The sequence below is a fragment of the Nannospalax galili genome, unplaced genomic scaffold (assembly GCF_000622305.1).
Source record: "Nannospalax galili isolate Female #2095 unplaced genomic scaffold, S.galili_v1.0 scaffold302, whole genome shotgun sequence".
Classification (NCBI taxonomy): domain Eukaryota; kingdom Metazoa; phylum Chordata; class Mammalia; order Rodentia; family Spalacidae; genus Nannospalax; species Nannospalax galili.
In genome coordinates, this window is record NW_008350120.1 from 976,975 (window position 1) to 988,731 (window position 11,757).

An 11,757-nucleotide genomic window follows, 5' to 3' on the forward strand; every position below is an offset into this window, starting at 1 on the left:
AAAGGTAGCAGGGTTTCTTGAACCCTCCAGGGCGCTTTCGGGAGGCCGGAAAGCGATGGCTTTGGGGAGCCAGCCCCCAGGGTGACAGTCGGGCCTGCCCACTCTCGCTGACCCTGTTCAGTTCCAAGAAAACCCCAGAATAGGTCCCACGGGGCAGCCGGCTTTATTCCCCGACCATAAACATAAACCATAAACGTCTATTCTTCCTGAAACTCGCAGATCAGCTTAAGGAGAGCAGACTTCTTCGCAGACTTGAGGAGCCAGCCCTTAGAGGGGGTTAGGGGCGGTTTGACAGGATCCGGGAAGTTGGAGGCAGGAGGCAGTTGGTGACTGCAGAGAGGGGGAGAGCCAGCGTGTGCTGGTCCTGAGTTCACCTGGGACCTTGAATTCAAAGGCCTTTGTGAAGACTGGTGGGCAGTTGGGTACACAGGTGAGGCCGGGGGTGTGGGGGGGTGGAATGGGTGCGTGTGTGTAATGGGTAATCAACCTGGAAAAAGCTGAGACTGTTTACCCAGAGAGGGGCTAAGAGGGTAGAGGAAAACCTGGAATCTCAGGGTGGGGTGTCCAAAGGGGTGGAGGGAGTGGGGTGTCCAAAGGGGTGGAGGGGTGGGGGGCTCCCGGGGCTGGGTGATGTGAACATGTTTAAGGTTCAAGGAGCAGTGAGTGGGACAGGACAGCCATCCTGGGGAAGATCTCAGTTTCTGAGGGGGTCACATGGTATGACCAAGCAAAATGGGACCCCTAAGCTTCTCCTTCCTCTACCAGCCCCCAGAAAACCACCTGGTTCCTTCCTGAGCCCCCAGCCTGCAGAAGACCCAAAGGCCATCAACCCCAGAGCTAGCAGTCTGCACACTGCTGACCCCGGCCAGCTGCCTCTGTCACTCCCCCCCAGCCCCTCAGCACAGAGTGGTAGGAATGAGTGCCACCAGCTTCTTTTCTCAGGAGGGTTTGCACTCCACTTTGTAGTAGCCATAACCATGTTGGCTTGGGCCCTTTTCCTTTACAGGAAAACCTAAGGGTTGTCAGGAGATAGGAAAGTTGGAAATGGATACCCAATTCCCCTGAGCCTGGGGTCCTCTGCACCCTGAGGTAACAAAGCCTCAGTCCCAAAGCCCTTCCAGTCCACCAGCTTTGCTGACATAAGCATAAACTGGCCTGAGCATTGCTGCACCTCCCCCCCTCCAGGCTGCCCAGCCCCCTGAAGGAGCCGGGATCTGGAATGTGGAGGTCTCTCAGCTAATCGTTTTAGGAATGTAAAGCACTGTAAAAAGAGGCCCTAGAGGGGAGGGGGAGGGGAAGCTACATTTCTAGAAGCTGAAGAAAAGAGTAGACTATTAGGAAGAACCCCAGCATCAATGGAAGTGAGCATTTGGTGCCAGGGAGTGGCCATACCCAAGGCCACACAAATAATCAAGTGTCACCTGTGGAGAAGAATGACCCGCAGAGCCTCTATGAAAAACATCTGGAAAGATGATTATCAAGGCCTGGCCACAACAGGTTTGGGTAACCTGTTATGAGCATGCCCTGTCAGAAACGGAGTGTCTCTCCACAGTGTCAGAATTCATTGAGTAACAATAAACTCACAAGGTTCTGTGATATCAGTGGAGCAATTTGCCAGATACTTCCTCTGCCCTTGATGGCCCTGGGCAGGGCTAACATAGGCCCTTTTATTCCTGATTGTTAACTCTTAGATCATATATTACACACAGTATGTGTGTATACATATACCTATATGTAGGTTACAGAATGGATACCAAAGGGCTAAAGAGGCCTGAGAGGCCAATGTTAGGAAAGCGTTACATGGCTGTGTGTGGGTGAGACACCAGACCAGCTGGGGGCTTTTGGAGAGGTGCCGCAGCTGCTGTTGTAGAATTCAGCTGCAGGGTCAGAGCTGAGCTCCATAGCTGGGGCCAGCTGCAGTGGTAATAGGGCAGGACTGAGTCCAGATGAACTAACAGGTAGACAGAGGGACAGCAAGTATAGACGGGTGAACAGGAAGACAGAAAAACCACAGATAGAGTAAGCTGTGTCAACAGTGAGGATTGAGCCAAACTAAACAGTGAACAGTCAGGTCAGTGGGGGCATCACCACCTCAGTGCTAGGTGTTCACCTCTTCTAAGACCCAGTGAGAAAGTATTCTATAGCAGTTTCCTCTGAGACAAATCCTTCCGTCTTGGAGGGAAGCTCAGCAAGCAATTGGGTGTTCCAAAGGGAGGCGCAGCAGTCCACGCTGTGGAAGCTGGTTATGCTCAGGAGTAGACATATCTTCAGGTAGCCTCCGAAACTGCCTAGTTCACAAGAGTATAGAAGCCCTAAGCTCTGCTGAGACAGTTGAGCTGCCTGGAAAGGACTGTCAGGCTGCTGAGCTGCCTGCGGGTTGTGCAAAGCACTCCAGGTTTCCTGCTCTCCTGAGCTGCCATCTGTACTGGGCTGGGCCTTGGGGATGCAGCTGTCATTGAGTCGTTTCTACTCCCGTAAGTAACCACAGTAAAACGCATTGGCTCACTGAGTTGGATTTTGATGGTATCTTTACTTCGTTCTGTTGGTTCCCTATCTCGTGGGAGTAGACATTTGTTCACATCTCCCCAGGAAGGTATCACACAACAGTTACACCTCTTTCTTGCTCTGGCGTGCCTAATAAGGTCTAGGGCCTGATTTTCCTGAGATAGATAGATGATTGATAGATAGATGATAGATAGATAGATAGATAGATAGATAGATAGATAGATAGATATACTTCATTTTTATTTTATGTGTATGAGTATATTGCTTGCATATATGTAAGTGCACCTGTGTCATGCAGTGCCCAAGGAGGTCAGAAGAGGGCATTGGATCCCCTGGAACTGTAGTCATGGATGGTTTGTTAGCTGCTACCTGGATACTGGGAACCAAACCCGGGTCCTCTTCAAGAGCAGCCAGTGCTCTTAACTGCTGAGCCATCTCTCCAGCCCTCCCCCCCATGTGATTTTAATAGACCCATGTGCCCCTACAGTTGCCTTCATCCTGACAGATTCATAGAGTGAATCTTTCTACTCCCAGGAATGGGGCATTTATCAGTGTGTGCCATGTGGTACAACTCAGGTGCACAATCATCTTGATCCTCAAAATGGATTCAAAACTTCTATAAAATAGAATCTTTCGGGGAAAGACACAGTCTGAAAAGTCACAGTCTGGAGTTACTTAGGGATGTCACAGTCTGACCTCAACAGTACCCACGGAGACCCTCATAGCTACAGCCTTGTAACAGTTTTCTTACCCTCCTGGTACCAGCTGCTTGGGGGTGAAAGTGGTCAGCATCATCGTCTTCACTTGGGTACTTACTGTGTTGCAGATACTGTGCTAGGTGCTAGTATTCAAGAGGATGATGTCTTCCTTGCCTGTGAGTTATTCCCAGGAGGAGAGCTCTGAGATTCTAGGAGACAAGCCCCTGTAGGTTTCCCTCCAGGCTCAAAGTGCACAAGCCAAGAAGCGTTTTTGAGAGGTGGGGCTGAAGGCAGCATTTCAACCTAACCAAATCTCTCCATTTCCCACTGTGCCCTTGATCGGGCTGGGGAAAGGCCAGTGGGAAATGGAGAGATTTGGTTAGGTTTAAATATCACTAAGAAGGAACTCTGTAGAGGGAGAAGGTGGCGTACAGAAGAGCAAAGTGAAACCCTGAGAAAAAGGGGCACAGCAGAAGGGTTCTTCTGTGAACACCCTGCAAGAACACCTGGGGCGAGTGTGAGGGGGCATGGCATCTTCCACCTCTCAAACTCCAGCCACTCCTCCAGCCCCTGTTCCTGGAGTCTCAAGTTAGGGAGCCTCATGAAACACTGGTTGCAAGTACCAGAAGCTTCATGATACTGTCCTATTGTAGGACCCCGAGACCCTCTTCATTCAACCCCTCCTGACCCCCCACTAATTGCTCTTTTTAGCTTCTATAAAATGCTTGGAATGCCCGCCTGCTGCCCCCCCCCCGCCGTTCCCCTTCCAGGAAACTATAGATTACATAAGCCTGGGCATGAACACCGCCCTATAGAGTAAAAATGAAGACTCCTGACCACACAGATGGCAGTCAGCGCATTCCACAGCCCTGAGAATAGCACCCGCCAATAAGAAACCTCCACGGCTGCATCCTGTACACCCAATCAGTTTAAAAGTATGTTGGTGCGCGTGGGTTTCTTGGACCAACCACAATGTGACACCGTTATTCCCTTCTTCCCTTTGTCTCTAACCTATAAAAAGCCCCTTCTCCCCCCACCTGGGGCTCTCAGCACGGATCCATTGTATTGGTGTGGTCTGAGAGCCCGAGCTTGAGCCCAAATAAACCATAAACCTTGCTTTTGCATTTTGGTGTGTTGGGTCCTCGGTGGTCTTCTTGGGGTCCTGTGGATGAGGTACAACATTTGGGGGCTCATCCGGGATCCCCCCAGAGACCCCCCTAGAGGAACTGACCCCAAAAGCTTTGTGATCAACCAGCCGGGTAAGTTTTTGTAAAACTGTGTGTGTGCCTGTCTTCTCTATACTTACACTTTGGTCATGGCCATCTGATCTCAGTTTTTCTTTGTCGCTGAAACGCTAGCGAGGCAACCTGGAGGATTCGGGAGACATCCCCATCCTTGTCGGGGTGGGTGTTCCTCATCAGACGCCCCACCAGGACACTAGTCCATCTGAAACCTCAGAGGACCTCGCAACCCTGTTGGGACACGCGCGACCTATCCATACCGTCTTTGGCATAATTGAGCGGGGGAACTCACACAGCCGAGAGTCCAGACCATCTGAAAGCTGCAGTAGCTTATTCTGGGCCCTCTGTTTGTCTGTGTCGTTCTTGTGTCTTGTGCTCTTTGTCCTAATTTCTTTGTTGAAGAAACAGATGGGACTGATGAATACTATGGGCAACACCCCATCTTCCCCTCTGGATCTTACGCTAGTCCACTGGGGAGACGTTAAGACGATTGCCCATAACAATAGTGTAGATGTAAAGAAGAAGAAATGGGCAACTTTATGTTCGGTTGATTGGCCCTCCTTCAATGTTGGATGGCCCCCTGAAGGGACTTTTAACCTGAGTTTGATTTTCAGAGTAGAGGACCATGTCTTCCGCCCATGTACGGGCCACCAGGACCAGATCCCATACATCGTAACCTGGCGGGGCCTCATCGAGCGACCTGATGCCTCCTCCCCCCGATTAATCCTGCTGCCCTCCCTCCACCTCTGCAGGTCCTCCCTCTCAGACCAAAGGCGGAAGAGAAACCCATTCTCCAGGGAGGCACGGAGGAGAACGACATCTTTCCCCTGCCCTACTCGCCTCAGATGGGCGTCCCGCCAATGGCGCCACAAGCGCAGGCCCCGCCTCCTAACCCTGAGGAGCCACCATCACCTCCACAGGGACCTGTGCAGGCCACAAGGAGCAGGAGGGGGGCAGCCCCCCAGCCTGACACTGTTGTCCTCCCCCTCCGGCTGGTGGGGCCCTCAGATGGAGAGGGCAATTATCCCTTTCATTACTGGCCCTTTGCCACCAGTGACCTTTACAATTGGTGCTCACAGAATGTGCCTTTCTCTGAAAACCCCTAGGACTTGATTAACTTATTGGAAACTGTTCTCTTCACTCACCAGCCCACCTGGGACGACTGCCACCAGCTTCTGAGTGTCCTGTTCATTACTGAGGAGCGAAACAGGATCCTGGAGGCAGCCTGGAAATTGGTTCCGGGCCCCACCGGGGACCCTACCACAGACCCAGGCATCATTAATGCCAGCTTTCCCCCTAGCTGTCCCAACTGGGACTACAACATGGCAGAAGGTAAGGAGAGGCTCCTGGTCTACCACCAGACTCTGTTAGCGGGTCTCAAAATGGTGGCTAGAAAACCCGCCAATATGTCTAAGGTCTATGATGTCAAACAGGGGCCTGAAGAGAGCCCAGCCGCATATTTAGAGAGGTTACAACATGCCTTCCGGAGGTTCACTCTGTATGACCCAGAAGAGGAGGAATCAGCCCAAACTGTGATGTTTGCTTTCGTTAACCAGGCAGCCCCTGACATCAAGAGAAAGTTACAATCTCTAGATAGACTAGGAGAAAAGAACCTTAGGGACTTAATAGCAGTGGCGGAAAAGGTTTATAATAGAAGGGAGACAGCAGAACAGAGAGAGAAAAAAAAAAAGGAAGCAAGCCTGACCAGGGTCCTGGAGAGACAGCAGGCCCACCACAAAAAGGACCTCAGAGAGATATTATTGGCAACCAACCCCCAGTATGGAGGAAGCTCATCGGCAGGATCCAGACCACGAAACAAAGTGGGAAAGAACCAGTGTGCGTACTGCAAGGAGGCAGGACATTGGGTAAAGGACTGCCCCAAGAAAAACAATCAGCTAAGATATTACTGGCTCTAGTTGGAGGTGAACACAGTGACTAGGGGAGACGGGGCTCAGGTCCCCCCCGAGCCCAGGGTAACCCTGAAAATAGAGGGGAAACCAATTGAGTTTATGGTAGATACTGGTGTCCAGAATTCAGTTCTATTGGAGCCAAGAGGGTCAGTGTCTTCCAGAACTACATGAGTACAGGGGACAACAGGAACAAAGCCCTATTCATGGACTACCCGAAGAACAGTAGATTTAGGGAAGGGCCGGGTATCCCACTCATTTCTAGTAATCCCAGAACGTCCCTCCCCACTTCTGGGCAGAGACTTATTGTCAAAAATGAGGGCACAAATCCACTTCATAGCTAAAGGAGCCACCCTGCTTCACGACGGGGCACCAGTTCAGGTTTTAGTCACCAACGACCTGACTGAGGAATATAGACTCCATCAAGAGCCGATTCAACCTAACCCTGATATATCAGATAGGCTCCAAAAATTTCCCCGAGCCTGGGCAGAAACGGGGTATGGGTCTGGCGGGACACAGGCCTCCTGTATATGTTGAACTCAAAGCAGGAGCGGATCCCATTAAAGTGCGCCAGTATCCTATGCACCTAGAGGCAAAATGTGGAATTACTCCATACATCAGAAGATTGATGGAACTGGGGGTGCTGAGGACGACCCAGTTGGCCTGGAACACCCCACTCCTGCCTGTCAAGAAGCCCCAATCCGGGGACTATAGACCAGTACAAGATTTGAAGGAGGTGAATAAGAGTGTCATTGACATTCACCCCACTGTCCCCAACCCTTATATGTTACTCAGTACCCTGCCGCCAGATCGGCAGTTCTGGATCTCAAGGACGCCTTCTTCAGCCTGCCACTAGCTCCCAGCAGTCAGCCCTACTTTGCCTTCGAATGGCATGATCCAGAGGCAGGAATCAATGCTTGGAATGCCTGCCTGCTGCCCCCCCCCCCCCCCCCGCCGTTCCCCTTCCAGGAAACTATAGATTACATAAGCCTGGGCATGAACACCGCCCTATAGAGTAAAAATGAAGACTCCTGACCACACAGATGGCAGTCAGCGCATTCCACAGCCCTGAGAATAGCACCCGCCAATAAGAAACCTCCACGGCTGCATCCTGTACACCCGATCAGTTTAAAAGTATGTTGGTGCGCGTGGGTTTCTTGGACCAACCACAATGTGACACCGTTATTCCCTTCTTCCCTTTGTCTCTAACCTATAAAAAGCCCCTTCTCCCCCTACCCGGGGGTCTCAGCATGAATCCGTTGTATTGGTGTGGTCTGAGAGCCTGAGCTTTGAGCCCAAATAAACCATAAACCTTGCTTTTGCATTTTGGTGTGTTGGGTCCTCGGTGGTCTTCTTGGGGTCCTGTGGATGAGGTACAACACTATATGCTGCATTTAAACCATGAAAGCTGAAAAAACTATGTACAGTCAGCTTTCTGTCACTATTACAAAATACTTGAGGTCTACTTATGAAGAGAAAAGGTTTCACAGTGTTGGAGGTTCCACTCCCTGATCCAGCTGTGGGCCTGTGGTGAGGCAGCACAGCATGGGGAAAGTGTGTGGCTGAGCTGAACCCCTTACCTCATCATGAGCTAGGGAGCACAAGGGAAAGACTCAGGGCCCCAAGTCCCCTTCCAGGTCACTCTTCAGTGAGCTAACGATGCTCCACCTCCCCCACCTCTTAAAGGCTCCCCCATACCACAAAAATATTGCCTGGGAACCAAGCATTAACACTGGTTTGAGGGGAGGGGAGTATTCCAATATCTGTCCATCAAGGCACAAACCTGTAATCCTCAGGAGGCTGAGGCAGAAGATTGTGATCTTGGGCAACTCAGTGAGATCCCCTGAAAAAGGAAAGAACAGCTGTTAGAAAATGAAAGCACTGGGTGTGGTGATGAGCACCTTCAATCCCAGGACCTGGGAGGCAGAGGCAGGCAGAGCTCTGTGAAATTGAGGCCAGCTTGGTTGACATAGAGAGCTACAGGCCAGCAAGGGCTGCATAGTGAGACCCCATTCAAAAGAGAGAGAGAAACCACAAAATGGGAGAATATTATATTGCTGATAAAGGTCTGTAATACAGTGTATACTGAGTACTCTTCCCAATCACCAGTAAAAGCCCACAACCTGACTTTAAAGTATTAAAAGGTCTGGTGAAGCTGTAGAGATGGTTCAGTGGTTAAGAGTGTTTTCTATGTGGGTCTGGAGAAAAGGCTCAGCAGTTAAGAGCACTGGCTGCTCTTGCAGAAGACCTGGGTTCAAATCCCAGCACCCACACAGCGGCTAACAACCATCTGTAACTCCAGTTCCAGAGGACCTGACACCCTCTTCTTACCTCTTCAGACACTGCATGACACGGATGCACTTATATACATGCAGGCAATACATTCATACACATAAAATAATAATAAAAAATTAATAGCCAGGTGCAGTGACACATGCCTTCAATCCCAGCACTTGTAAGGCAGAGACAGGTGGATCTCTGTGAGTTCGAGGCCAGCCTGGTCTACATAGTGAATTCCAGGCCAGCGGGAGCTATTGGGAGACCCTATCTCAAAAAGACCAAAAAAAAAAAAAAAAAAAAAAAAAAAAAAAAATAGAAGGCTGCTTGCCATGTAAGTATATGGACCAGAGTTCATAATTAAGCTGAGCACGGTCCCACAAATGCCTGTAACCCAGCACCAAGGGAGGCAGAGACAGGAGGATCACTCATGCTTGCCTCAAAGCAGTAAGGCATAGAGGACACTGCTCTGCATGTGCACCCGTACACAGAGGTGCATAGTTAACACACAGTGGGCTTACGTAGACATTTTCCCAAAGAATATATACAAATGATTAATGAACACAAGACTCTCAATGTCATTGTCATTTTGGAAATGCAAGGGAGAATCACAGTGAGAAGTTATTTCACATCCACTAGGACAGGGCTAATAATAAAACAGAAAATAAGTGCTGGTGAGAATGTGGGAAAACCTGATCCCTCAGACACTGCTGGAGGGGATGTGAAACGGTGCAGTGCTATAAACTGTCTAACAGTGCCCAAACCAGCTACCTTCTGATCTGGCAAGTCCATATTTACCCAAGGGGCATAGTATTCTTTAAATAGCCAAAGGGGGCCAGGTGAGATGACTCAGCGGGTAAAAGTTCTTGCTGCCCAGCCTGACAACCTGAGTTCAACTGTTAGGACCCACATGGTAGAGGGAGAGAACTAACTCCCGTAAGTTGTCCTTTGACAACCACATGTATGCTATGTCATGTGCAAGTACCCCACCCCAATAAATCAATCAAGGTAACAAATAGTCAAAGGAAGGAAATGTCCCAGGGGTCCATCAGCTGATTACCTACAGTGGAGTACAGATACATGCTACAACATGGGGGAACCATGAATGCTTTTCTTTGTGTTCCTGGGGACCAAACCCATGCTAGGAAAGTGTTCTACCACCGAGCTGTACCCTTATCCCAAAAATGTTGGGGAAAGAAGTCAATTGGGACGTGATTGCATTTGCCTGACATAACCATGCCACAGGCTCCATGGAGGTAGGACTGACTGGTGGTATGTGACACTGCTCCTGGGGAGATGTGAACAAGGATCTGCTCACCCCAGCTGGGGAGCCAAGGACAGACTAAAGTAAGGACACCAACTTGTGAACCAATGTGGTTTATTGGGGGTCACTTACAGGAGTTGAAATGACTCAGACAGCTGCATCACCAAAGCCCACTCCAATGTAGGTGATGGTTCACAAAAGCAGGAAACCTGGACTCACTGCCTGCCCTGCAGGCAGCTCAACAGGTTGCAGAGTGCCCTTTCCCTGGTAGCTCAGCTGGTCTGAGCCTCTCCCAGGCAGCTCTGCTTGTCTGAAAGGTCTCTTGGCAGTCCTTGGGGCTTATATAAGCCTGGAGAGGGAAAGGCCTAATGAATTTTGTCACTTCCAAGGACTTCCTGAAGCTATTGAGTTGGTTACTTCCTGGACTTAAGGGACTTCCCTGCAGGACAGACCGTTTCACCTCCCTTGGGAACATCCTGTTGTTTACAGAGCTGCCCTCCAAGATGGAAGTTTTATCTCTGAGGAAATTTCTGTACACCACCATTCATTTGGTCACCTAGAGCTGGAGGAGGTGGTTTGGAGAGCAGAGTGATGAACGAAGCAGGGTTTGCTTTGGGGGTGGTATAATAAAAAGGTTCTAAAAGGCCAGTGTTGGTCACACACACAGCTGTGAACACATGACACACTGTTGAACTGTATACTTTATTTTTGTAACATTTTTTATGTGTATGAGTATATTACCTACATGTGTGTAAGTGCATCCATGTTGTGCAGTGCCCACAGAGGTCACAAGAGGGTGTTGGATCCCCTGGCACTGGAGTTATGGATGATTGTTAGCTGCCATATGGTGCTGGGAATCAAACCTGGGTCCTCTGCAAGAGCAGCCAGTTCTCTTAACTGCTGAGCCATCTCTCCAGTCCCTAAACTGTATACTTTAAATGAGCAAATTGTTCATTATGTGAACAGCATCTCAATAAAGCCGTTTTAAAGACACATATGAAATGCCACTTTGCCTGCACTAGAACAGCCATAGTTTTTTTTTAATTGAAAATCCTAAGTGTTTGCAAGAATATGGAGAAGTTGGGTGCACTGCTGGTACAACCACTTTGGAAAATGTTTGGTGTTTCCTCAGTAAGGATAAGCGCCTTGATTCTGCTCCAGGAAGGATATCACAAAGAGCTGAAAACACGAGTCCAAATACAAACATGGCCTTGAATGGTCGTAGCAGTTCCTTCCAGTACAGCCAAAAGGTGGAAAGAGCCCAGTTGCCTGTCAACGGATGAATAGTTAAACAGAACAAGCTGTGTCCATACAGTGGGATTTTATTCAGCTATGAAAGAAATGAAGGGCTGATCCAGGCCACAGCATGGACAAGCCTAGAAAGCACTATGTCAAGCAGTGGGAGCTAGACAATAGAACAAGTGTTGCATGATCCATTTACATGCAGTGTCCAAATGCAGACAGACAGAAACCTGACAGACAGAAAGCTGCTAGGAGGTTGGAGGAGGGATCTGGAGTGCAACTGTAGTGTGCACTGCGGTGAGAACTAAAAGAAGACAGTGGTGAAGGCTAACTGACAGGATAGGTGTGCTTACTACCCCTGAACGGATGGCACACTGTGAAATGTAAATTGTGCGTGTGTGTGTGTGTGCATGCGTGCGTGCTTTAAACAGGGCCTTATGTTTCCCAGGCTGGCCTTTAACTCAGTTTGTCACCAAGGATGACCTTGAACTTCTGGTCCTCCTGCCTCGACTTCTCAAGTGCTGGGATTATAGGTGTTCACCATCACACCATTTATGGGGCTCTGGAGATGAAATCAGGAATTCATGCATACTAGGTAAGCACTCTACCAACTGAGCTACATG